Source organism: Strix uralensis, chromosome Z (assembly GCF_047716275.1).
Source record: "Strix uralensis isolate ZFMK-TIS-50842 chromosome Z, bStrUra1, whole genome shotgun sequence".
NCBI classification, from domain to species: domain Eukaryota; kingdom Metazoa; phylum Chordata; class Aves; order Strigiformes; family Strigidae; genus Strix; species Strix uralensis.
Genome location: NC_134012.1, coordinates 49,276,957 through 49,303,666, shown reverse-complemented (window position 1 = coordinate 49,303,666; position 26,710 = coordinate 49,276,957). Strand labels below are relative to the sequence as shown.

General features: G+C 49.4%; 1 pseudogene; it reads left to right on the top strand.

Moving 5' to 3' along the window:
• LOC141938262 (U6 snRNA-associated Sm-like protein LSm5) lies at positions 1-26,441 on the top strand (annotated as a pseudogene).
• The last annotated feature ends 269 nt before the right edge of the window (positions 26,442-26,710 follow it).

Genomic DNA, 26,710 nt, shown 5'->3' with positions numbered 1-26,710 from the left:
ATGGCTAGGCGTAAGTAAAGCTGGCGCGGTGGCATTTTGGAAGGCTGCTCATGGACTTTGGAGCCTGCTCCAGGGAGCTGAATTCCACACGAATCGTTATGATATTAACTTTTAGCACTGACTGCTCTCACTCCACTGAAGTTGTCTGCCTGGGTCATCTGAAATAACTCTCTCTTTGTGTTGACTCTTCCTCTTTTCCTGACGTGTAAAAAAGATTTGACCAGTTGTGGCGAGGGGTCAAATGATACTTAGTGCAGGAATAAGAAGGATTTTAGCTTATGGCCTGAGCAGTTGAACATTTAACAGTTGTTTCAGACTGGGCTGTGGCTTGTTTCTGCTGTTAGGAACCTATCTCAGGTCTCCCAAACAGGTAGTCATAGTATTTTGACTAATGAAGATCTGTCAAAAGTTAGCGGAAACTTCCTGAAAAGTTAAGTGAATATAGGTTTGGGTCTTATTTTTGTAGTGCTTTCTCAGCCAGATGAGAAATTAATTGTCTGCATTTCTGCAAGAATTACAGCTCTGTACTGTTTTTCAGAGGTATATTTTAAAGCACGAAGGCTTTAGTGGCAAGTAAAATGAGCTTAAATGCACACGCACTCAATTTGGCATGCTGCTGAGTGCTTCACCTTTGTCAGGCCAAGTCCCCAGCTGATATAAAATGTCCTCACTTCATTGGAATCAGTGCAGCTGTGGCAGTTTGAGCCAGATCTTCAGGAGGTGGCTATAACTTTCATATTATTTTGTTATGTTTATATGTTTTCTTCAGGATCAAAGGCAATGGTGTAAGAACTTGGTTTGATGTAGTATCCAGATTGGTATTTTAAAGGCTTTTAAAACTGCCCTGAGATTTATATCAAATCATGTTCTTGTGAAGTTCCATGACATAAAGCAATGCAGCAGTGCTGAAACCACAGTCAAGAAAGATAAGCAAATTCTGTCCTGCATGCAGATAGTGCTTAGAATCTCCCCTTCCCATGTTTCCAAGAAGTACACAGAGTTCCAGTCAGAACAGATAATTTCAAATGTGCTTCCTTCGAGTGGCAGATTTCCCATCTCTGCCTCCTGTTTTTCCCAGGAAAAATATTCAAAAATATTTTTGAGCTCCTGTGAATTTCCCAGCTGGTGGTTTTGTGTAAGAGGTAGAGATGATTTTGAAGATGTCTGTGTCCCATAAACATACTTTAGAAAAGTAGAATTTTTTTCCTGTGTCGGCTATGTTGTTCCGAGTCTGTAGAAGGAATTTGCCAGGTCTTGGTGATATTCTCAAAGGAAGAGTGCATCTATGTTCCTGAGATCATCACCACAGCTGATGGTGCCAATCTTAATAGGAGGGAAAGGGACTTACAAGGTCACGGATGTGACTTTTAGCTTTCTGTGGCTAGCATTAGTTTTTTCAGGTCCGAATTGAGCCCTGTTTGTGGGGAAGGACGCAGCGTGTCAGAAGTCTGCACCTGTTCTGGGCATAAATTGGTGACTTCAGCTTCCAGGCTGGTGTCTTTCATGGGCAAAAAATCTCATGCATATTACTTAAACATATTTTTAAACATATGGGCTGTTTGTTTCCCTTAAGCTCTTCAGAACATGAAGTATTTTAAGCTTTTTTTGTGATCTTGTTTTATTAATGGCTTTACTGTGGTCCTAAAGTCAATAAATAGCCTCTAACCCAGAACATTATTTGTGAATAGCCATTCCTGCCCCCAGCAGTTTTGCCTTGAAAGGCCTAATTGTCTCTTTTATAATTATCAACAGGTGACTTTTTTGGTTTTTAATCTGGAGTTTATGGGGTTTTATGATGTTATTTTTTTTTTCTATGCTTTGAAATCCACAGTACTGAATTCTTAAAGTATTGGGTTTATCTATGTTGGCCTTATTTTTTTGATGGTGCTCTAAGTCACGCTTAGGTTGAAGATGCAAGTTCAGCTGAGAGTATGGGAACAAGCAATTTGTACATCAGCAAGTATTGAGCCTTTCTTGTAACAAATGTAGTACCTTTGTTCCTGATTATATGCGTGCCTGGATTTACTTTTTAAAAAGTTACTTTCTCAATGTCAGTTAGTGTTCTGTAGAGGTCTACTTAACAGCTTGACCTTCACAGAGGCACTGAGCTTTTCATCCTTTCTTGGTTCAGGTCAAGTTCCTTGTGACTTGGGAAGCCCAGGTCTTTTAAAACCTTGATGTTGCATGTGGCTTTTAAATATTGTGTGGTGTCAGAGCAGGAGCTTGATCCAGCGGTTCCAGAGTGCTTAGTTCTTAGTGATGCTGCGTTCGTAAAGTGATTTGGAGGCTTTTCAGTTGAAAAGCGTTAGATGGTAAATTACTTGATGTGTCTGAGAGAAATGCAGATCTAACTGAAAACTTACAGAACCTGTGTTGAAAGGAATATAACACGTCTTACTTATTCTGAGTGTGTTGGGATTTATCACCAATTCCTTTAATTACTGAGAAGCTTGAAATCTTGCTCAAATATGTTTGTGTACAGGTACCCGTAAGTGAATGAACCTCTATCTTTTATGTCTCGAAGTCTAACAAACATTTCTTAAAATTCTCTATCCTAGGAACCCATCCAGGGTTCTTGAATGGTTGGCCCTGTTAGGAGAGAATGGTCTGTTGAAAAGCCAATCATAAGATTACAGCTTGAGCACTGTAAACACTTGCTTATTTACATACAGAAGTGTCTTCCTTGTGTTTCAAACTGCTACAGTTAATAAAAGAAAAAGACAAACAGGCTGTGACATATGCAGTCATCAGCAGTCCTATAACTTTCAAAAGTGTGAAGCTTTTGTATAAACACCAAATTTCTTAGCTTTAAATTTAATATTAGACATCAAAGGATGCCAATAATAGCTACTGGTTTTGTCACTAAATACTTAGTCACAAAATATTTAGCGAAGCTTAAGACTTTAGGCGCTACAGTATTATGAAATATTAAAAGCTCTAGTGGTAGCTCTGTGTTGTGACAGATGCTGCACAAAAGCACTATCCTGACTAAAAAGAACTTACAGCCTGAAGTGCTAAGGCTTGAACAATAAGCCCAAGCCAGAGTTGACCTATAGATGAATCCTGTACATTTTATAACTGATAACCATTGTGCTAATAGGAATTATACTAAGTTATAGCAAACCAACTATTCTGATGTAAAAGGTGGGAATACTGAAGCCTGAGCAACAGGCCCTGAACTGAAACTGCTAACTCCGTGTGTAGTCATTAGTGAAATATGCATAGAAGATGTAGCTTAAACATCATAAAACATGTCTATGTTGAATGTATCCTTATATTTCTTTATGTGTGAGCAAGATAACAAGGCCACAGAAACAGTTGTCTGGCCTTGTGACCTTGCTCATAAACTAACTAGACCAGCAGGGAAACTCCCTTAGCTTCTTCCTTAAGCCCTGGCCAGGCTCTGGGGGGGAACCTAATGTGAGATGAAAACCAGATATTTCCGCTTAAAACAAAGGTTCCAGCTATTCTGGCTTACTGATTTCAGGTATATAAGGCTGGGCCCGCTCACAGCGACTTTGGAAGCCTCACCTACGGGTGGACGCACCGCGTAGGATTTCCCACTTGCAGGGAAAGGTTCTCCAAACCCTCGCTGTAACCGGGGCTCCCCAGCGACTTCGGATCTGGATGATGGTAAAGTATGCAAGTGGTGATGGATCTTTCTTAATCGCTTTTCTCTCTCTCTTGTAGTAATGATTTGATGCATTACTCTGTATTTTCCTATTTGTTTAAGCACGCTACTTTGTCTTTTCTTACTGTATGTTTTCTATATTGTTCTGTTATATTATTTAGTTATTTCTAGTAAATATGCCTGCTCTTTTCACTCTGGTGTCTGAGTGTAATTGGTATCCCTAATCAGCAAAACACAGCCTAAATATCAAGGCTTGTCTGTACACATGTGTTGTCTCAGCTGATGATTTACACCCAAGGCATTGGCTTTAAAAATAAGGCAGCTAGAACAGAGTATGGTACTCTACATGTGGTCTCATCAGACCTTTTATGCAGTGGAAGAATAATGTCCTTTGACTTGCTTCAGTACCCTTTATTTATACTTTGCAGAACTGTTTGCTTTTTGTTGCTGCTTCCAAGCGTTGTGCTGAAAGATTTAATGTTCTGCCTACTCTAACCCTTCAGCTCTTTTCTCTGATCTGTGTGCCACAGTGTGACCTTTGAGGGTAGTACTTTCAACAGACTTTTTTGCTGGCCTCTTACATTTCTCTACATTTAGTTGCACAAGCCATCTGTTGCCCATCAGAGTTCTTTAACAGCTTTGGCAATCAAAATTTAACTTTGGCAGCCTCCACGTTAGGTGTGAAGCTTTCGGCCATTTTGCATGTAGCACTCGATAACCTTCTGTTCTGCAGGTTACTGGGTTACAGTCTGGTGGAGATTGTACTTGTTCCTCTTTGCCACCAATTTGTGTGCAAATACCAATTTATGTCCAAATTTTTTGCAGTCATCTCTGTAGCTCAGCCCTGCATCAGTGCAGAAGTTATTGCATACTGCAAACATCACTGAAATTTGTGGTGGTGGTCCTGCTGCTGCTGCTGCTCCGCTTGTCTCCCATGGCTCAGAAATAACATGAAGTCTTCACCGAGAATAAACTGGTTGCTGCGTATGGTATTGAGCACGTGAATTATTATGTATAATGGCCCCGTCATACCAATTTGAGGATAATCGTGATACTGGATTTAGAGAGGTACTGCAAGTCAGGAGTCCTGTGCCTGGTATGCATTTGTTAATGACTCGCCCTGGGGCTTGAACTGACCAACTTAACTTCTGAGGGTTTAATTTTCTCACCTGTAATATAGTCACAATTCGTTTTCAGATCTAGTGATCTGAGGAGTGTAGAGGCAAACTCTTGTGCTTTAATATGAACGTATAACATTCAAAGCTATGAGAGCGAAAATTATTCTACTCTGCTGGACATGCAAGAAAAGTTCCATAGCAGAGCACAATCCTCCTGATGTGCCCTATGATTCTGTTGTCCAGTCTTCACTGTTGACATTTTGGAGAGCAATATACTCTGCTGCTTACAGATGCAGGGGCCTGGCACTTCTAATCCCTTCTGTGAAGAGAAAGGGTGTTGGGTGAGACACTGGAGTTTACCTCCTTCTTCATAAAACCTTCCAGCAGGACCCCAGGAGTGTGCCACGCAGCACGTGGAGGAGTGGGTTGCTGTATCGGAGTGGGTTGCAGTGGCTTCGAGTGCTGTGTGGGTCTCCAGCACACGGCCTGTGGGCTACAGCCAGTGATGCTGCCACTGGGCCACAATGGCACTACTAAGGAGTAGGCATTTTAAATGCTTTTGCAGAGGGATCCTGTTATTATATTCTTTTCTTTCCTCTATTTTCCTCTTAAGTTCTTCCCACCTTTGTGTTGTGAAAGCAGTGTGAAGGGTTATTTTCTTTTCCTCTCCTACCCCCTCAGCTGCTTTGAACAGTTGCCTTTCTCCTTATGAAGGATCAACCTTTCTCCCAGTCAATAGCTGTTTCTTCCTTTCTAGGGAGTCCATGGTCTCTTTGTGCAAGTAAAACAACATGTTTTTATTATAAAGTGTCATTTTCTGTTGAAAGGTCTCAGAATGATTGAACAATGTAGAATGAATGAATGCTTTGAGATGTGTTCAAATTATCACAGCTATTGGGCTTCAGACTGAAGACTTGGGATATATCTCATGTGGTAGCTTAGACTTCCTGATCTCAGTGGCTCCTTCTGACTCTTAAAAATCAACAAACTTCTGAGTATCTGTATATCCTAAAGCAGAGATAGACCATCACATATTACAGAGCTATCTAGGATTTTATTTCCTCCTATATACGGCTTATGCCCCGCATAAAATCTTGCATGCGTTGAATCATATTGAGTTTCTGTTCTGAGTTGAGTCAAGTGCAGAATGTCCTTCAGTTGTTTATAGTATTCATGTGGATAGAACTTATTAGATGAGGTTGGTAACATTTCAAGGCTTTGTTGGTGTTGGGATGCAAATGACAAGTCAGTACACCCTTCAGGATTAAGTGTTGTCTTCAGTGCAAAAGAGATTAGTTAACTAAATGCTCCTGAGGTGCATTTGGAAGCTAGTTTAAATATTACATGCAAATACAACAAGTAAACGGTTATGAAGATATGCCTACGCATCCTTTTGTCTGTTTGCTTGGTTTGTAGTAATCTCTGGCTCTACCTGCGGTGCATTTTGTATTTTTAGAGTAGAAACCCTTTAGGGCAGGGATGGTGCCTTAATGTTTTGACATGGCAGCCATTGTGCTGCTGTTGGAAATGTTTCATAAGTAACAATAATGTATTTCATTTGGAAGTCAGATCTCACGCTTTTGCATTCCTCCCATTGAGTGCTTCAGACTGATTCTGGCTGTGCTTTTGGTCTGCTGGCTCCTTGTAGCATACAGAATGTGAATGAACTCTTGCACACTTACTTAAATCATGAGATTTGCATTCTTTGTGCGAAAACAGTCATTTTGTTCAGAAAACATCAGGTGGTTATAAAGTTAGAACAGGACAGAGAAGAACAGAGCTATGCTATTAACTCCTGATGGGTAATTAAACAACATGCACACGCACACACACAAAACCAAACCCCCAAAACCTCCCGAACCAAAACCAGACAGTAAACATGAACGACTTCTGTTTTATCTTACAGCCTGACATTTTTTGCTCTTTCTTTCCCCCTTACTTGTAAGCTATACTTATTTTGCATTGTGACTCAACACTTCCACATAATTGTGTGTGTTTTGATTTGTGTCCGTTGTCTAAGGATTTAAGTTCAGCTGCCACATAGCATTCTTAAACTGAAATACAAATGTCTGCAGCGTGTTCAGTGCCAGCTCGTGCAACCCATGCTGCTTTCTGCTGTGTCAAAAGAGGTGGGTTAGTGGCCAGGTGCTGTAGTTACAAGAATGCAGTTAGTTGTGTAGGTATGCAGTATGTTTATGCCATCTGCTTATACAGTTTGACATACAAAATGCAGAATTTGTCATTGTCCTGGTTTAGCCAGGATAGGGTTAAGTTTCCCCAGCAGTGGGGGGGAAGCTCTAGCTGGGTTATTCATATACCATGCTGACGTCACATCCTGGCGCCAGCGGGAGAGAGTCCGTTAACACGTGTGTTATGCCATCGCTCTGTTCCCACTGCTGTATTGGTACATATCTTGCTCTGTTCATTGTTATCACTGTTACTGTTATTGTTGTTGTTGTTGTTTGTTTTGTTGTTGTTGCACTGTTGTATTAAACTTCTCTTTATCTCAGCCCCGGGGCTTTGTATTTCACTCCCCTTGTGTGGGAGGGGCAGCGGCCGCGTGGTCTCAGACCCCGGCAGGGGCTAAACCACCACAATCAGTACTAGCATGAGCACAGCTATCTCTACAACACTTACAGAGGCTCTGAAACCCTGACACCTCATTGTGGTGGTACTTACATACCTGTAATCTTACTTGTGGGGCTTATGAATCTCTGCACTTGTAAGGACTTCTGCAGCTGACGGGGGGGGTATAAGGGAGGTGACCTGTGGATCATTTGCATAAGTGGTAAGTGACGCTTTGAGTGAGTTTGTCTCAGCTGGGGAGTGAAGTGTCTGATGCTTTTCTAGCATTGTGATGTTTTTTTAATCTCTTAGTAAAATAGTTAAGGGAAATGGCCACTTCAGTGATTAGTGTTCAACAGTACTTCGATAAACTCACTTTGTTAAATTTGGATTGCAAAAGTAACTGTTAAAAGCTGTGTAAGTTAATTCATCTGGAATTGAACACTTCATTCTGGAATAATGTCCAGAGTTGATTTAAACTTCCTATGTCTTGAACCAATTTTCTTTGAGAGTAGTATTCTCTTAGGCTGCTGGAAAAGTAAGTGTAAAAATAATCATCCTTCTGAAGGCACTGAAAAAGTACTGCACTTATCTACAGATGGATATAGTTCATCTAACGTAGTCACCCATGTTTTGAGAAGACTGTTGTACTGATCCGTTTATAAATCCTCTCATAGTGTAGATGTTCATACCCCGATGGGAGAACATTTAGCTAAGTAATTTTTCAATAACATGGAACTAATTTTAAAAGTATCTTATTGCTGTTTTATTCACCTGAATGTTACTCTTAAATATTTATCTTCATGTTACATATGCCAAACAGAGATAGATTATAAAGTGATTCAGTAACTTTAACTGTTACAAGTCTACTGAAGACACAATTTGGTATTTAAATTTCCTAAAACTGAAAAGCACTGTTAAAACTAAAACTAAGGACTGAGGGGAAACCTGTAGTGCTAACATAACCACATACTGCTCGTGTCAAATTTTTTAAAAAAATAAAACAAAACCCCCTTGGTTTTTTAGAAACAAACAAAACCAAATCTTTTGCAGAGACTCCCTTCTAATTAAAGAACAAAACCCTCTTTCCATTTTCTGATGCTGTTACCAGCTGGTATGGCTGTGGGTTATCTGAACTCTCTTGGCACCACTTCACCAGATAGAAGATGTCATTACAAGACAGCTTAAGCAGGCACTGTGCTACCAACCTGGCTTTCATACTTGTCACCATAAATCTGAATTTACACTTAGGTTTATTAATTTCAATTTGTGTGTTGGCTTGTCAAATCTCTTAAAGACAAAAGTATAGGAAATAATGGAGAGAAGAAAATAGTAAATGTCAGAATGGTTTGACTACAGGCATTTCTAGTTCCCTTCCACAAGTTTGTTTAGCGTTTCATTCACATTTGAATAGTTACCTCTATCCAGTATTAGTCAATGCCTCCCTACTGTTAGTCATAGCATTTAAACAGTGGCTGCTTCTCTAATACAGATAATTGTTCTTTCCAGAAGAATCCTAGTTAAAATTTGTCATATTTATTTTCTTAGGATTTTGTGAAAAGTGAGAACAAGAAAAATGCAAAACCTGCTATGACTAATTCACCTTCTACAAGCAACAAGACAATAGTTTGGTTATGTTCAATTTTGAAGTTAGTTTCTCCTTTCACGAGTCCACCTTTTCTGTATAGGTGGACTCGTGAAAGGAGCAAACATTCTTACGCAGCAGTATCTTATCCTTATCTATGTATTTTGATAGGATTCTTAAACACTTACGTTGTCTTCCTGCTAAACTTTCTAAGCTAACCAAAGAGAGTCAGTCTGTATTTGCCAAGAACGTGTACTAGCTGCAGCGTACAGGGATTCACAGGGAAGGATGTTGCATGCTGAGTAGTTACGAAGACTAGTCTGAACATACTCTTAGCATATGTCATGTTATAGGCAATTCCTTTTGAGGTAGAACTAAGGTTTGTGTCATCTGTATGCATGACAATTATAAAAATATGATTTTAGGCCTTAGTAGTAACCTGGGCAGGCTCAAAGGGTGGACAGAAGACTTATTTTCACCATCAGTTTCCTTCTGTTTTATAACTAGAACAGCTGGTCTAATGAAATACTCTAAAACTTTGAATCTACTTTTTTGTAAAAGAAACTATTTGTTTCCTATCTTACTCGTGCCCTTAAATGTATTCTGTGAAACTCTGATAATTTTTTTTCTTTTGGGTATAAAATAAGGTTGTCTACATTGCTTGCTGTGGCAGTATCATTAGTATAATGAACAGAGGTATCAGTAGCAAAGCTCAAAATGTCAGCTTGAAAATAACATTGAAGTCAAATAAAATGGAATTAAACTTGAAGATAAGTCAGTTTTTCAACTTAAACAATGATCTTGTATTTCTGTACAGATGTCTTCTACAAAGTTGTTTAGAAACGTATACCCCTTAAGAAAGCAAGAATCTACTTCAAGTAAGAAGTCAGCTAAAAAGAAAGATGGAACACTACGAAAAACTGGAGATTTTTTCCAAAGTTCTCCTGTTATTATTCGCTCTAAAGGTTTGTACAGGATAAATAAGGCTTATTCCATGTTATCTGGGTATTGCTCCAGCTCTCTGTGGTCTCTCTGATATGGGGGGGTTTTGTGGGATATGGGGGTGTGATTTGAGGGTCTATGGGGGGGTTTAATGTGATTTTCTGGAATATGGGGGTGTTTGGGGGGGAAATGTGGGGGTGATTTGGGGGGATCAGGGGGGTTTTGGGGGGATATGGGGTATATAAGGGTATTTTGGAAGGATATGGGGGTTTGGGGGTGATATGGGGAGGTTTTGAGGTGATTTGTGGGGTTTGGGGAGATATGGGGGGTTGGGGGGGATTTGGGGGGATATGGGCGTATATGGGGAAGTTTTGGGGTGATTTGGGGGAATATGACAGGTTTGGGGTGATTTGGTGGGATATGGGTGTTTGGGGGATATGGAGGATATAAGGGGTATTTGGAGGGATATGGGGTTTTGGGGGTGATATGGGGAGGTTTTGAGGTGATTTGTGGGGATTTGGGGAGATATGTAAGGGTTTGGGAGGGTTTGGGGGCATATGGGGTGTTTGGGGGGATATGGGGAGGTTTTGGGAGTGATTTAGGGGATATGGGGGGGTTTAGGGATGATTTGGGGGATATAGAGGAGGTTTGGGGGTATAGTTGGTTTGGGGGTGATATGGGGGGTTTGAGGGGATATGGGGGTGTTTTGGGGTGATTTGGGGGGTTATGGGCTGTTTTGGGGTGATATGGTGGGATATGGGAGGTTTTGGGGTAATATGGGGATATGGGGGGCTATAGGGAAATTTTGGGGTGATTTGAGGGGATATGGGGGGGTTGTGGTGATATGGAGGTTGTCTGGGGTGATTTGGGGGTGCTAAGGTCTGTGGGGAGCACTGTGAGGGCGCAGTTTGGGGGCAGCTGTAGTGCACTTTGGGGTCACAGCCCCCCCCCTTTCCGCCCCCTCTTCTCCCGCAGCCGCCCTGATGCACCTTGGGCAGCGTCTGTGCGTGGTGGTGTACCCCTCCCGCCCTGGCCCCCAAAGTGACCACCCCCCCCCCAGCGACCCCCCCATCTCTGCCGGTCACCCCCGCCAGCCCCTCACTTCCCCGTCCTCCCCCAAGCCCGGTGGGTTGCTCTTCCCCCACCCAACAAGTGCCTTAAACCTGCCGGGCGGGGGGGAGGAGGGGGGGGGGGGGCGTGGCTTGTGGAAGTCCCACCCCCCTTTTATTTTTGGTGTATTTTGGGGGGTTTTCTGTCGGGGGGGGGCGGGGGTGTCCTAAGGGAATAAAGAACCTTGCAGTGAAGGTGTGGGGTGGAGTCAGTGTCAATGGGGGGGGGGGGTGTAGGTCCTACAGAAATATTTGGGGGGGGCTGTGAGCCTTCAGGGGATCGGGGAGTGGGGCTGGGGGGGCTGTGAGCCTCCAGCTGCCTTGTCAGCAAACCAGGCTGCCCCGGCGTGCCCCAGCATGGCTGTCTTCTCCATCTGAAGCTTTGTTTTAGGCTATTTACAGCATTTTTTATTTGTTTATTTACTTGTTTATTGATTTAAAAACTCAAAGGCAAGCTGAGGTCTTGCTCAGTACCGTGCCTGCGGGCCATCTAAAAGGTATTTGTACCCCCTGGGGCTGGCGGGGAGACCCAGCGCTACGGGTGCCCCCTTCACCCACCAGAAACCCCCGACCAGCTCCTTACTTTGGGAGCGTTTAGTATTTCCCTGTGCAGAGGAAAATTGTGTTGGAGGAAACCCCCCAGGCGCAGCTGCAGGACTCCAACCCAGGAGTGGGTGCAGCGTTTGAGGGGAGGGTTTCTACCGCCCAGAGGGGATGTTTGGTTTGTACCATTGCCATGAGTTCGGGGGCTCTGAGGAAACCGCCCGACAATCCGTGTGCAGGGATGAGGGCCCCGGGGGACAGCGAGCTGCCGGGGATGGTGGCCCCATAAGGACCTTCAGCCCTTCCTGGCCACTGTGCCCTGCCTACGTCTCGCCCTCACCCTGAGCTTGTGGCGCTGCTCCTGGGAGAAACCCCAAACTCCCCAGGACGTGGTGCTGGGCAGCCTGCTCGAGCTGAGCGTGCTTGAGCCCAGCTTGGACCAGACGAACTGGACAGGCTCCGTCCAACCTCCACCCTCCTGCGTGACTCTGGGCTTGGGTTTCCCTCCTACAGCACCTCGACTCAGCCCTGACGGCCACTGGGAAGGGTGCTGGGAGAAGGGACCAGCCCAAACTCCTCCCCCAGGATCCATCACAGAACAACAGCCCCCACTCCAGAATGTCTTGTGGCAGACTCCGTCACAAGAGAGAAAACAACTTTTTATTGCAAACAGCAATGCTGGGGGCCCCAAAGTCAGCGGATCAGGCGGTGACAATGAATCGGCACCTGCAAGGAGAGAGTCAGAAAGCTCTGGTGAGTCCCTGGCGGCAGGAAGAGGCAGGGTTGTGCTGCCCTCTCCGGGGAACACCGTGTGTGAGGAATTGCTGACGGCCCAGAGCAGAGAGCTGTTGCTGGCGCTGGCTACGGGGTGGCTCTGGCGCCTCGTCCCCCGGGCAATGCCCTTCGAGCCCCGAGCGCGCGCAGAGACGCGCAGTGCCCCTGTGCCACGCCGCAGGGCTCGGCCGGGAGCCCCTGGGCCCTGCCAGGGAGTTATTTCCAGACCCCGCGCAGCACCGTCCCTCGCTGTCCCTCGCCAGCGCGTTGGGCTGACGCAGAGGAGTGTGGAGAGGTGTGAAAGTTGGGCAGAGAGCCCGGCACGCACCTGGGCTGCCCGACCTGCTGCGCCTTCCTGCGTCTTTTCGCTGGTCCGTCGCCAGAAGCACCTTCTCTCTTCCTCCTCTTCTTTTCCACGCAGCTTTCGCTCTCTTCTCCCCAGGCTTCTCTTCTCTTCCGGCTCCTCTTCTTCTCCTCGTCGTGGGCAGAGCCTGCAAATCTTTCCATCCCACAGTGGGATTAGACAGGGAAAGCCACGACCCACTGGAGTCAGTTCTGATTTTAACCAAAGCAAGCTCATTTTACCTTCTTTCCTCTGGAAACCTGGCCAGTTGTTCTGGGCGCCCCAGGGAGTCTGCCATGCTCTCAGGGGTGGCTCGAGGCAAAGCTGGCAGTGCCTAAACCAGAAATGTCACGGTTGGCATGTGGCAAGGGGTGACCTGGAGTGGTAAGTGACTCTTTGCTAAATTGGTACCTGAGATCTCCAGAGGAGATGCCTTGGGCTGGTTTGCATCAGCCACAGTTCACACAGTCCCCCTGCTGACCCCCAAATAGACCTGAGGAAGCTCTGATGAAGTAGGGCCTGAGCAAAACCCCCCTGAAGTTGACAGCTGCTCCCCTCTGCCTCTTTGTAGTCATTTTGTGGGCCTTTGGTTTGATTAAGCACCTGCCGAGTGCATTTGAGACACAACCTTGCCAATTTCCCTTGCTATGTATCATCCCAAGGGGTGGAGGAATAACCCAAACCCACACCAGCTCTACTGCCAGGCAGAGGCACAGCAGTGACTCCCCTCCTACCCCAGACACGCTGTCACCGTGTTTAGGGAGCTGACGTACCTCTCCCACTTCAGACTCCACCGCCGTATCTCCCCCATCTTCCGTGAGGACACCGAGCAGAGAGGGGGGTGCATGCGGCAAAGCTTCTGCTCGGTGCTCGGTGTCCACTTTGCCTGCAGGGACACTTTTCTCTTCCAAACTCAGGTCTAGAAAGCAAAAGCATGTGCAACATGGTGACTTCTTGGAAGCAAACAGAGCTAAAGCAACCCCCATCCGAAGCCCTACACTTCTGTGGTCAGCCCTCCGATGCCCTGTCTGCAGGCTTCAGCTCATCCTGCAGAGGAAGACGTTCATGTTTGGAGAGCAGTGGCAAGAGAGGCCACAGGACAAGCGGGGCTGAGAGGACAACACTCGATGCCCAGCCCTGTCAGAAGCAACACGGAGGTTTCTGGTGTCCCAAGCCCCAGCCGGTGCCAACCCTCAGTCCCCCATCTCACCTCTGAATCTCTCCAGGGGGACTGGCAGCTCCTTGTCTGCCCGGCTGGAAAGGCTGCCCGCTTCCTCCTCAAAGAGATCCCTGCAGTTCTCCACGAGAAACTCCACCAGCACGTTCACCTGCACACATCAAACCGTGGGTCTCAATCCCCCTGCCTGACAAGGGACCAAGCAGCCTTTCCCACCCTTGCCCCCTGCTCCTGCCCAGAGCCTGTGGCTGTGGGGCTGCTCCTCCAGGCAGCCACCCCGACAGCATTTGCTGGCGGGAGGAGGCCTGCAGAGCTCTCTGCGCAGCCAAGCGCTGGTGGGCCGGGAAGGCTGCCCCGGCAGGTGGGGACGTGTACCTTGTGGGTCACCTCCAGCATGGCCTCCAGCGGGAGCAGGTCTGCGTGGGCTGGGCTCAGCAGGTTTGGCCCAACGCAGACAGCCAGGTTGCTGCAGCCCATCCTGCTGGTGGCTGCGTGGTGGCCGATGTGCTGGAGGAGGGACAGCAGCCGCTTCAGGAGGAGGAGGTTGGCTGCAGGCAACTTCTCGGCCACCCTGGGGGAACAGGAACACGGCGCTAATAAAGCAGATGTTGCCCACAGCGTTCCCCAGACTCGCCCGAGGCTGGTGGGAGCCAGCGCAGCTTTCCAGGTGCTCTGGGCCAGCGGTCAGGGCTCCTGCTCAACAGGCAGGCTGCTGCCCACACTTACGCTCTCAGCTCCCTGATCTTCTCCTCCCTGCTGGCCGTCTGCATCGCCGCCATCCAGTCCTCGTAGAGGTCAGTCACAAGGAGCTTGCAGGGGATGCTCCGGAGGAAGTCCTGCAAGGCCCAGGGCTCCAAGTGAGCATTTGAACACTCAGGGCCAGCCAGGAGCTCCTCCAGCCACAGGGCAGAAGCGCTCACCTTCAGGATGGCGGCCAGCAGCAGCGCGGGCTGGCTTCCCAGGTCGACGTCTGCGCCGCAGTCCAAGGCCTCCCGCAGCTCCCGAAGCTCTGTCCCACCGGCGGCTCTGCGGAATATCCCCTCGGTCGCTGGTCCTTCCTGCTTCAGCACAGCCAGCAGCTCCTGCAGGAGAGGCAGGAGGACAGTTGCGTGGCTGAGGAGCCACCTTCCAGCGGCGGTGGCCAGAGCACTGCCCCAGAGCTGGCTCCGTGCTGGGGGTGAAGAGCCCAGTGCCCCATCCCCGGAGCTCCTGGGGACACCTGCTGCCCCTCCGGAGCCTGCGGAGGGAGGGCTGGGGACCCCCTGGACAGGCTGGCTGACCTGGATGGGCCGGGGCAGTGTGCCATCCTCGCAGAGGGCTGCCAGGGGCTGCCCAAAGAGCGCCCTGCTGCAGCCGGAGCCCGCCTGCCCTGGTGCCGGGACAGAGGCCGGGCTCGGCCGCAGAGCGAAGGGCCAGGGCAGCCCCCTCCACCTCCTCCTCCTGCTGCTGCTGCTGCTTCTGCTGCTGATCCCTCCTGCTGCAAAGGAAAAGAGAGCAAGGGCCCATCAGTGGATGCCACTAGGCCAGCGCTCCCGGAGCCTGCCCTGCCCTGCCTGCAGCATGGTGCTGAGCGGTGTGGCAGGACAGGCAGGGAGCCGGCAGCTGGAACCACGGCTCCAGCTCAACAGCTCCGGCTTGGGGGTTCCTGAGAGCCTGGGACAGCCTGGCCCAGTCCTGGCCCTGTCCTCCTCCAGGCTGTGGGCAGCACCAGAGGCTGCGTGTCCCTGCAGAGCCACGTCCATCGGCCGCTGCCCAGCGCTGTCCTTCCTTCTCTGGCTGATGTCCTCCCTTGGGCTGCCCAACCTGGATGGGGACACTCAAGGGACAAGTGAGCACAGCCCAGCTGCTTGCAGGAGGGTCCTTTCTTTCCCAAACTCACCTGGTGAGCAGCAAAGTCCCCCTTCACTGCTCGACGGGACCGTTGGAGGCCCTTGCTTGAGATCAGCCTGCAAGAACCCGGCACCAGCAGCCTGAGCACCGCGGAGTGGGGACCCTCTGCCCTCCTGGGCTCTCTGACCCGTGTGGCAGGTTTTCTCCCAGTGCCACCAGCAAGGATATGCCAGCATTCCTGGTGGCTCCTCAACCCTCCCCACTCCCTGAATTGCACCAGGGGACCCTCCCTCCCTCCCTCCCTCGCAAGCTCACCCCACTGCACGCCCATCCCTGCACCCCAGCACAGCCAGAGGGGAAAGGCAGCCGTTCTCACCTCTGACTGGTGCTCCACCAGCCTCTCCAGGCTCCTGGTGCTGAACGGCCTCCACTGGCAAGAGAGAAGCAGCGGCAGAAGGTGAGCAGTGATGCCTGTGCTGCTCAGCTGGAGGAGCAGTGCTGGGGACAGTGCCCAGGCCAGACAGACACTCACGGCATGGCGGCGGCTCAGCTTCTCCAGGAGCTTGAGTGACGGGACAAGGGTCACTCGGGGCTTCTTGGCTGCGTCAGGTATCCTGTGCACCGGGAAGGGACAGAGCTGGGTGAGCCCCAAGCCGCCTCTTCTCTCTCATCAGGCAGCTCTCCCCGAGAGCTGCCCACAGCCGCGGGGGCACCTCTCCCCAGCTGGGGAGCTGTGTTCCCCCATCTGGCTGTGCCTGCAGCACCCCCCAGCTTACCCCAGCAATGTATGCACCCACAGCTCCTTCAGCGCCTGGGAGCTGCAGCAAGAGGAGAAACAGCGTCAGGCCCCGCTGCCCCCCAGCCCGTGGGCAGAGGCGGATGCCTGCACAGCCCTGCCCCCTGGGGAAGGACACAGGGGCAGGACGAAGCGCCATGGGGCGGGACAGAGCTGCTGCCCAAGCCCTGGCTCCCTCTGTCCTGCCACAGCACCTGCTTTGGTCCTTCCCTTCTGGGGATCAAAAGGTGACCAGGGGATGCAGGACGCAGAAATGCCCCCCATCCCTCCCTGCCGGCGTGCTGCCCGCTCCCTGCCCAGGCTCTGCACGGAGGGCAGAGGCCCTTCACAGGAACCTCTCCTGCCCGGCCGTGGGACGTGGCACCACGACTCACCCGAAAGTGGCAGTGCAGGAGCCCCTGGGCCAGAGGAAGATGAGGGAGCTCCTCTCCTCGCGGCTGCCGACACCCTCCACCTCTTCCTCCCACGCCGCCTCCTTCCCGTCACTCAGCACCCACAGCTGGTCCAGGGCCAGGCGGAGCTGTGGGCGCAGGGTGGTGCCACCTCTGCAGAGAGCAGAGGCAGGCAGTGAGCTGGAGGTGGCCTCCTTGGGGTGCCCCCCCGGGCAGAGCCCTGCTCCCCTCCTGCCCTTGGGATGGGCATTGGTGCATCCAGCACACAGGTCCTGGGGCCGGGGGCCAGGGTGTCCCAGCCCTTGAGCCGGGGCCAGGGATGGGGCAAGGGCAGCTCGGTCGGAGGGTCTTACCGCAGCTTGGTGACCACCAGTTCCTCCTGGAGGAGGAGAAGGCGCCTCTCGCTCCTCTTGCAGCCCCGGGTCAGCTGCACGTCTGCGCTCAGCACCGGCTCTGCATCGGCGAGAGCGTCCCTGCGGAGCAGAGCACGGCGGGCATCAGAAAGGCCGCTGCTGCGGGGACCGGCCGTGCCCCCCTGTCCCCGAGCCACGGGGGGAGCCCACCTGGAGCCGCAGCAGCCGTTGGCCTGGCCCATCCTGCCCGGGACAGGAGGACCCTCGCTGTGCACCAAGGATGCGGCCCAGCCGGTGACAGCGAGGATGGGAAGCGGGTTGCCGGAGCCTGGTCAGCGCTGCTCGGCCAGACCCTGCCTCCTCCCAGTGCCGCTCTGTGCCAGCACAGCTCCGTGCTGCCGGCGCTGGGGGCTGTTGGCTCCAACTGATTGACAGCCCAAGCCCAACGGACAGTGGGAGGGGCCACAGGCTGGGCGTTCTCTCCAGCATGGCCCCGCCTCTCTAGCATGGCCCCGCCTCTCTTGCCCTGGGGAGCCCAGCGCAGGACGGAGCAGAGGGAAGGACCCCTCCTCCCTCCACCTGCTGGCAATGCCTCTTGCCTTGGGCTTCCCCGCTGGCTCCCGGGCTCCAGCTGCACTTGGTGCCGCTGCTCACCACCCTCTGGCCTTGGCTGGTCAGCCACTTTCTACCCACCTCCCCCTCTCCTCAGCCAGCCCACGCTGCTTCAGCGTCTCCACGGGGCTATTCTGGCAGACGCTGCGGAAAGCCTTCCTCACGTCTGGGTGGACAGTGGCCACCGCACTCCTCTCGTCTCCCCAGCCAGTGATTTCACCACAGAAGGTTATTAGGTGGGGCCAGCAGGGTTTCTCCTGCTGACTCCATGCTGACGCCTAGTTCCAATGACCTTCGTTCCTTCATGTTTCCAGGACGTGCTGCGGCATTCCCAGCACCTCCATGAACACAGAAGCCCCTTTTCTCATCCAATATAATAATACAATAATATTATAATAATTATAATAATAATATAATGGTGCCTGGGACACACACACACACACACAGAGTGACAGAGAGGGGTGTCTTGGGAGGAACCAGGCACCTGGGGAGTCCCCAGCCCCACTCTGAGGGAACCCAGGTGTCCGGGGGGTACCCTGGTGTGTGTGGGGGTCACTGGAGTGGAGGTTGGCCACGGGGGTGTTTGGGGAAGTTTTGGGGTGATTTGGGGTACATGGGCTGATTTGGGATGATATGGGGGGCTTGGGGGCATATGGGGAGGTTTTGGGGGTGATTTAGGGTATATGGGGGTTTTTGGGGTGGTTTGGGGGGATGTGGTGTTTTGAGGGGATATGAGGGTTTGGGGAGTGATTTGGGGGGTATGGTGGTTTGAGGGGATGGGGGGGTGATTTGGGGTATATATGGGGGTTTGGAGGGATATGGGCAGGTTTTGAGGTGATTTGTGGGGATATGGGGAGATATGGGGGATTTAGGAGGGATTTGGGGGGGTTTGGGGTATACGGGGAGGTTTTGGGGGTGATTTAGGGGATATGGGGAATTTTGGGGTGATTTGTTGAGATACAGGTGGTTTTGGGAACATATGGGGGATATGGGAGAATATGGGGGTGTTTTAGGTTTAATTGGGGAGTTATGGTGGTTTTGGGGGATGTGGGGGTGGTTTGGGGGATATGGGGTTTTTGGGGGGTGATTTGCTGGGATATTTGGGGGTTTGGGGGGATATGGGGGATATAAGGGGGACTTTAGAAGGATATGGGGGTTTTGGGGTGTAATGGCAGGTTTTGAGATGATTTGTGGGGATATAGGGGAGATATGGGGGGTTTTGGGGGGGTTGGGTGGATATGGGGGGTTTGAGGGCTTATGGGGAGGTTTTGGGGTTGATTTAGGGGATATGGGGTGTTTTGGGGTGATTTGGGGAGATATGGGGGGTTTGGGGGTGATTTGGTGGGATATGGGGTGGTTTGGGGGGATATGGGGGATATAAGAGGTGTTTTGAAATGTTATGGGGGTGTTTATCCCCCACAAGATCCCTCCCAGTACCCCAGCAGCCCCCACTGGACCCTTCTTGCACCCCATTACTGTCTCCCAGGACCCCAATATCTCCCCCAGAAACCACCCCCAGGAGACGATCATTAGACACTCCCCCCCCCCCTTCCCACCCCCAGACACTAATAACCCCCTGAACTCCCCCATGACCCCAATAACACCCCCCAAGCACCAAGACCCTCCACCAATACCTCCCTCAAAACACCCCCAGGACCCCAGTACCTCCCCCAGAACCCCCTCCAGGATGTCCCCAATCCCCCCACCTCGGACACCAATATCTCCCTCAAGACCCCCCCCGAGGACCCCAATAACCCTCCCAAACCCCTCCAGGACACCCCCCACCCCCCGACTCCATTACACTCCCTCTAGGACCCAAATAACCCCCTCAGGATACCAATAACTCCCACAACTCCCACAGAACCCCAATAACACCCCCCCAAGAATCCCCCCAGCTCCCAAATCCCCCACTCACGGCACAGGCAGGAGTGTGGGCAGGTGCTGGGGGGGGACAACGTGCTGGAGCCCCCCCGGGGGTCCCCTGGCCCCCACAGGGCCTACTTCCTGCTGACAGTCTGCGAGGGCCTATGGTCTGCAGTGAGGCGGCCTAGGCAGGAGGTCCTCCAGCTCTCTGTGGTCTGCACTGAGGGATGTTCCAGGAAGAGAGTTTGGATCACCCAGCAAGTGGGAATTCCTCCTTTTAAAACACTCGCTTTGTTCTGGATGGCTGAATGAATTTTTCTCCTGCAAAGGTGGCACCAGCACCAGCACCAGCAGCACCAGCACCAGCACCAGCACCAGCACCAGTGGTGGTGGCTCCGGCCTAGCAGTGGGTGAGTGCAGGGGCTGGGGCCGGTTTCCCTGGAGGGGGTGGTGGGATCCCTGGGGAAGGGGAAGCTTTGTTCTAAAAACACGAACTTTTTCATGGTTCTGATTTTTTTTAAAAAAAGTTTTGTTGTCACAGTTCGGGCTGTTCAGATGTTCTGATGTGTGTCTGTGCTTGTCCTTTTACCTTGAACTTGGTGGGTCTTTGCTGTCTGTAAGGGTCTGTTGTGTCTGCGGGGTTTATCTGTCAGGTTACCCCAGGGAAAGTGAATTTTAGCTCTTTATTTTTACTTCAAGTGTGAAGGAGGTGACGCATTTAATATTTTCTGCTGTCTGTGGTGATTTGGGTTGGGTGGGTTCAATCTGATGAACACCTCAGAGTGGTGCTTCAGAGGGTGCCAGTCACCAGAGCCAAGAGGTGCTGATCAGAAACCGGCATTAAGCCCGAGGGCGAGAGCTGGCCCAGGCGGGCTCTTGCCTTCTGGCTGTGGGACAGTTTTTCCCAGGTCGGGGGTGCTGGGAGCGATGTGGGGGGGTGAGCATGGGGGTGTGCTGGAGCCCAGCCCCTTTGCAGAGCCCCGCTGCTCCTCTGGCTTTCTGGACAAAGTTCAGTTTCTGTGCTGAGCTTCTAATTTGCACCTTTTCCAAAAGACAAATCCTGTTTGTTTCAAGTTGGAACGACCCTGCTCTGCTTTCAGAAAAGAATCTCTTGACATCTGCAGGCAGAGCAGAAGTCTCACACAATGAAGGTACAAGAAGTAATTGAAAAGTAATTAAAGGACAAGTTTCTGTGTGCTGGGATCCTGGAAGTGCTTCTGGTTGTGAAATCCGGCAGCAACACTTGCTCTGAGACTGCAAACAGCCGGCAGAGCTCCTGCCGTGGGTGGCACTGCTTCAGCCTCCCCCGTCAGCTGCTCCTTCATCTCCAGCTCTCTGCTCTGCGCCAGCTCTGCATAAAATAGTCGCTTTTCGCTGCATGTAGCTGTGGATTGCTGTAAACGTGATGTAACTGGTTGCCATCGTTCTTCTTTGCAAGCTTGTCCCGCCTGATGTGCTGTCGGTCTGCAGATCGTCACCTCGTTCCTAGGTGAGTGTTGGGGCTCCTCCTGGGGTCTCCTGTGCATCTTCTTAAATGTTGACAAAATGCCCATGTGAAAATAGAATTAATCATCAGAATAACTGATAAGGAAGAATTAATCAAGATTTAAACAAAACCAGGCTCCTGTCCAGAACACCTGTATAGTTCATCTTGCCTGTTTTTCCTTCCCGTCGCTTTCAAGCTCCTGTTCAGTTCTGCTGTGCCCTGCATCTCTGCTTGTTCTCACCCCGATTTCATGTAGCCAGGCAGACCAGTTTCCTCCTCCTCCTTTTCCCTGGTTTTCTCCCTGTCAAATCTGTTTTCTGTAATTGCCTGGTCTTCGTGGAAACACATTTAAAAACTGCTCTCGCAGGTTCCCCCCTTTCAGGAGGTGCCTGTGGCTGCAGGGATGCCGTGTGAAGCAGGTGGGACAGGACTGGTGTCTGCTCCGGGTCGGGGTTTGCACCCCTCGGGTGCTGCGGAGAGGCAGGGTGCTGTGGGCTCGCGGCGGTAGCTCGGGCTCGGAGCAGAACCTGGTCTTTGGGGAAAACGTGAGTTTTCCTGGAGTGACTCCCTGTCCCTAAGGCTGGCTGGCGGCCTGCAGCCGGCGTGTGCCCTGTGCCGGGGAGCTGGCCGGGGGGCTGTCAGGGGAGCGGAGAGGTCTGACAACACCTTCCTGGGGCGCTGGCTGGGACAGGCTGGGGAGGTCTTGAGCTTTGTGTGTGGTGGTCAGGGGAGGCCATGCAGCAGATGGAGCCGGCTCGTCTCTGATCGACCTTTTGAGGCAAGTCCTGTTGGGGATTTAGGTTTTAGGACAGTTAACTGAAATCTTGCTTTCTAAGTTCTTGCTGATCGATATGAAAAATGCAACACCTCAGAATGGCAGTAGTCAGAGGTGGGCTGCATCTGGATCCAGGTGATGCTCCTCTGTCCTTAGAACTTAAGGAAGGAAGCTTGCAGGTGTCAGTAGTGCTGCTGCTGAGGGGATTGGGTTTTCCAGAGCTGGGGAGCAGATTCTTACCCTGTCTATACTGCGTCTGCACTGTGAAAGCTTGTGCACAGTAATGCCTTGCTGTCTGACCCTTCTGTTTCAGAGCTCTGCCGTCAGTTATTTAATACCCTGCTCTGGTTACTGTTGTCATGGTCCTGTTTTCCTTCATCCTTCACTGACCATGGTGAGCAGCAGGCATTTGAAGGTGTTGATGAAAATGTGATGGAGCAGGAGAGGCAGCAGGACCACTGGCAGTGAAAGAGTTGTCAGGTGTTCAGTGTCACAGGAGAAGCAGCTGAGAGGTTTCAGCATGGTGATTTGTTTGAAGATGGGTCACACGGGGTCACCAGGACATCATGAAGTTTAATTGTGTTATAAAGGGATTTTCCACTCTAAAGCTCAGGCAAGTAGCAGTTATTTCTTGGTATATTAAAAGCAGTTAGAATTTCCTCTATTACTTCTGTCATTGCCAGGTGTTGAACTGGCAGCTGACAACCCCAGAGGTCTCGCTTCTGTCTCACCGTCTTCCACATCACACCAGCTGTTCCTGTGTGGTTCAGCTGTGTGCATTGCTGAGGCGCCTGCACACATTCCTCTCTATCCCATTGTTTCCTACGGGAAAAATGGAATTGGGAACAGTCGCACTCTGGGGATTCCATCCTGGGCAGGCAATGGGATGTGCCTGAAACTGTGGTTTGACTGTATGGGGAATTATTGCAGAACCAGAGTGTAGGGTTGGGGAGTCAAAATGTTTCAGCAGCAATGAAGAGAGAAGTATGGGAAGGTTTCAGCTGCAAGCCTGCACACACTTGGTGTGCATGTACTCGAATGCACGGCTGCATTGCCCCAGGCTGCAGAGGTTATTGTGTAGAAAAGCGCTTGGTTAGGGGAATAATTGTCTGTTGTTGAGGATTTCTGGAAAGTAAATGGCAGATGCATTATGCTTCTGTCTGACTTGTTTATTCCATCACTACAGCCAGGATCTGTCTGACTCTGTTTTAGTGTGTCCCTTTCTAGCCTTGGCCTGTTGTCTGAAGTTGGTCTGCTCAATTTTTGTGATCCTTAAGGATAAAGTAGTTCATGGCGAAAACTGAGTGTTCATCTGAGTTCATGCTGATAACACAGTTCATGATTATTCTGGGTCGGGGATTGTCTCTTTTATGCTACTACGGTGCTTGTGGCTGTGTCTGATACTTGGTCAGGGCAACCACAGCTCTGGAAATTGGTGACACCCTCTGCTGCTGACCCATCCGTGAGCCCCAGTGGGACATCCTGTACCATAAACCTGACACCAGGTGTGTGTCTCCCCCCGCCCCCCCGCCTTGTTTCTGTGTTTTTTACCAGTGTCAGTGGCAATTACTGCTCTGCCATCGCAGCGTTCGGGCTTTTGTTTGGGAAAATGTGCGTTCTGTAAAAGAGTCTCTTGTACCTTCGGTTTATTTACAGAACTCGTGGGGAAATGCACAGGTTCACGCATTCCTATTGTGATGAAGAGGGATAAGTTGTTGGAATGCTTCTAGGATTTGATAGCTTTGTCAGTCTCCTTTGATGGGAATGTTTAAGGCTGTCGGCTTTATGCTTTGGCTTAATTCCCACATTGCTTTTGAGAGGTTTGAGTGCACTGACTAGAACCTTTTTGTAGGGATCAGTTGTATTATTCTGATATTTTGATTTTACAGATAAAGTTACTGTTCAGTATGAGATGAAAACAAACATTTTGCCTTTAAAACTCTGGGCCTTATTTTCCTTGAAACTGGATTTTCAGATGTGGTGTTAGAAGGCATTGCAGAATTCTAATTGTTATTTCTGCATCTTGTTGCTGTTTAATGTTTGGTGGCCTGAAGAACAGTACTGTGTAAGATCTATAAGCAAAGTGGTTTTGTATTTTAGGAATACCTGCCAGCTGAATAGTTTATACCTTGGACTTAAACTCTAGAGGGTGATCTATGCAGGACAGCCATGTCATAGAGTAGCTGGTGCATGATTTCTACTTGTAGTCAGCTTCCTAATTTGTAGGCTTAATTTTGCACGGGTTGTGTGTTGAACTTTGCAGCAGTTTGTTTGCATTACCATTTGCTTGAGGCCTGGGCAAAGATTTAAAGAGTTTGCAGACTTAAGGATAAGTATTTATTACTTTGTCATGCTGTGTTATTATTTGAAACCTCTTTTGAGTATTGGTGGTATTCAAGAAATTGCCAAGATTTAGAGGGTGACTCTATACCTTTATGTACTGAGCAGAAAAGTACAATGGATCTTTCTAGTTGCCGGGCAGCTTTCTTTGCTTTCTTTGGTCAATCTATCAAGATTATGCTGCGGTGTGGCTAATTTAGTTGGTAGTTGCAACAACTGTTGTCTTAATGGAGAGACTTAGGTCAGTTCTGTAATGAAAACTGGGCTCGCTGTCCCCGCTTCTGTGTTCGTACTCACTTTCTCTAACGCTGCCTCAGTGAGATTCCACTTGAGGGCCGAAGAATCACAAAGCTGGACCAGATTTTGCTAAATGGAAATAACGTAACAGTGGTAAGTCATTGTTGTTAAAAGGCTGCAGGCATATATTTTCTGTACCTGTAAGCTGATCAGTAACTGAGTTCAGCTAGTTCAAGCTGCGCTTTCCAGACACTTCCATTACATGAGGTACTTTCAGGTAGCTTCCAGGGCATATGTGTGTATGAATGATGCTGGAAGAGTGATGTGGCTGCCTTACTTGGTACGTGTTACAGTTTAAAGAAAAATAAAACGAGAAGTGCGTGGCCTTAATTTTATTTTGGTGAGTGTTTTTCTGGTTTTCAGGTGTGCAAGGGAATCACTGCCTTTGTTACCCACTCTGTAGGCCAGCTCATACAGTGGCTTTTAACTCGTGAGTGCTTGCGTGCATAAGTATAGAGGTGGAATGCATCTACATTTCATCCATTACTGTACATATAAATGTGTTTGCAGCAGTTTGGATGCTTAGAAGCTCGTCGAGTCATTTGGCGGTTGTGGTACCGAGCAATGCCCGGAGAGCTGTACCTTTACATGCTCAGGAGAGAAATCTGGAGGTCTGTTGGATTATACCAAATCAGAAGCACCGTGACTTTTAGTATATTGTGTGCTGATGTCTGTAGATCAGTACTGAAACAGTCATGAAATACTGTGATTAAGCATCCCTAAGCTGCCTTCTGCAACTTCCTGAATACCACAAAAGCAGACCCACGGTAGTTCTTTGCTTGTCTGCATGGATGGCTGCAAAGTCTGGCCTTCCTGCAGAAGGGTATTCCTAATTTTGTGGGAAGAGAAGAGGAGGACTGACTTGAGTCAAAGTTGGCTCTGTGTGAATGGGGAGTAATTTCCATTTTGATGTCTTAGCTACCTTGCGCCTCCTCGCTGTGTGTCTGAGCACGTGCCATCTTGACTTAACCAAAGCAGAAAAAGGGCTTAGAAATGACTGTGCTGCATCCTGAAAGGATAGTGCATGTTCTGACTTCTTGTATGGGGTGAAATTGCTACCGTCCAGTGAAGCTGCTGGTGTGTTCTCTTGAAGCAGGAGCTGGTGATTCTTAGCGTGCAAATTTCCAGCAAGACGTAGAGATGTTTCTGTATTCGAACTTGTGTCTCTTTTGGGGACACATCTTCCCACATCAGGAGGACTGTGCTTTAGACTTTTCCTTACTTTGGTGCCAAAAGCAGCAAAGCTCTTTGTCTTTAGAAGTGCTCAGCTAATTATTAAGAATATATCAGTAAAAGGAATGGTTATTCTCTTTTCCCTTATTGATGTTTTTGCTTTTGTATTCCCTTTTCTGTTGTTCAGTTCTTTACTTTCTTCACAGGAAAATGCTATGCTGACTTATTCCCTGCTGCCTGTAGAAGGGCTCAGGCTCGCTCGTAGTTTTTGGGCTCTGCTTAGCAATAGAAGTTGGAAAGAGGAGACCAACTTCCCAGTGTAGCGACAGTCTGGGGAAGAATTGGCAATTGGAGAAATTCTTCATGGAAGGGAGCATGTTCTTTGTCTTTCTAAAAATGAGCTGTAGTGTTTCTAGACAGACTCATCTCCTTGAAGTGAATAACAAAGACAAAAACCAGGATGTGTGTTATCTAGGCACCCCTTCATGTTTTGTTAAACATTCTTTGCGTTTTGGAGATTTTGGCTTTGGCCTGCACTTCTCTGGCAGTAACTGACTTCCTCTGTTGGGAGAGGAAGTTACTATTGAATCTAAAAATCGCTTTTGTGATCTACCACAAAGTCTCCATCTGCTAAAAACTGTTGTAAAGCAAGACCTGTCAGGTGTGGGTTTGTGAGACTCAAATCTATGGCACTAACACCAGCTGGTTCCTGGAGAGGAGAGGGACCTGAAGTATAAATTGATGCAGCTGATCTATGAAGACATGTCGTATCTATATATCTATAACCCAAAGAGAGCTCTTGGGGTGTGGGTTGTTTGTTTATTTGTTTTGTTGACACACTCTTGCAGTTGGCAGTTGAAAAAGACAAGGATTTCCTCTTCAGGAAAGGTGCATTGCTAATGATAATGCTGACTTTGTTAAGTTGAAGTCGTTGAAATCACTTTCTTGTGAAGACACACTGATCTGTTCTGAACAGAAGGCCTTCTTTTTGTTAGTTCCTGTGTTC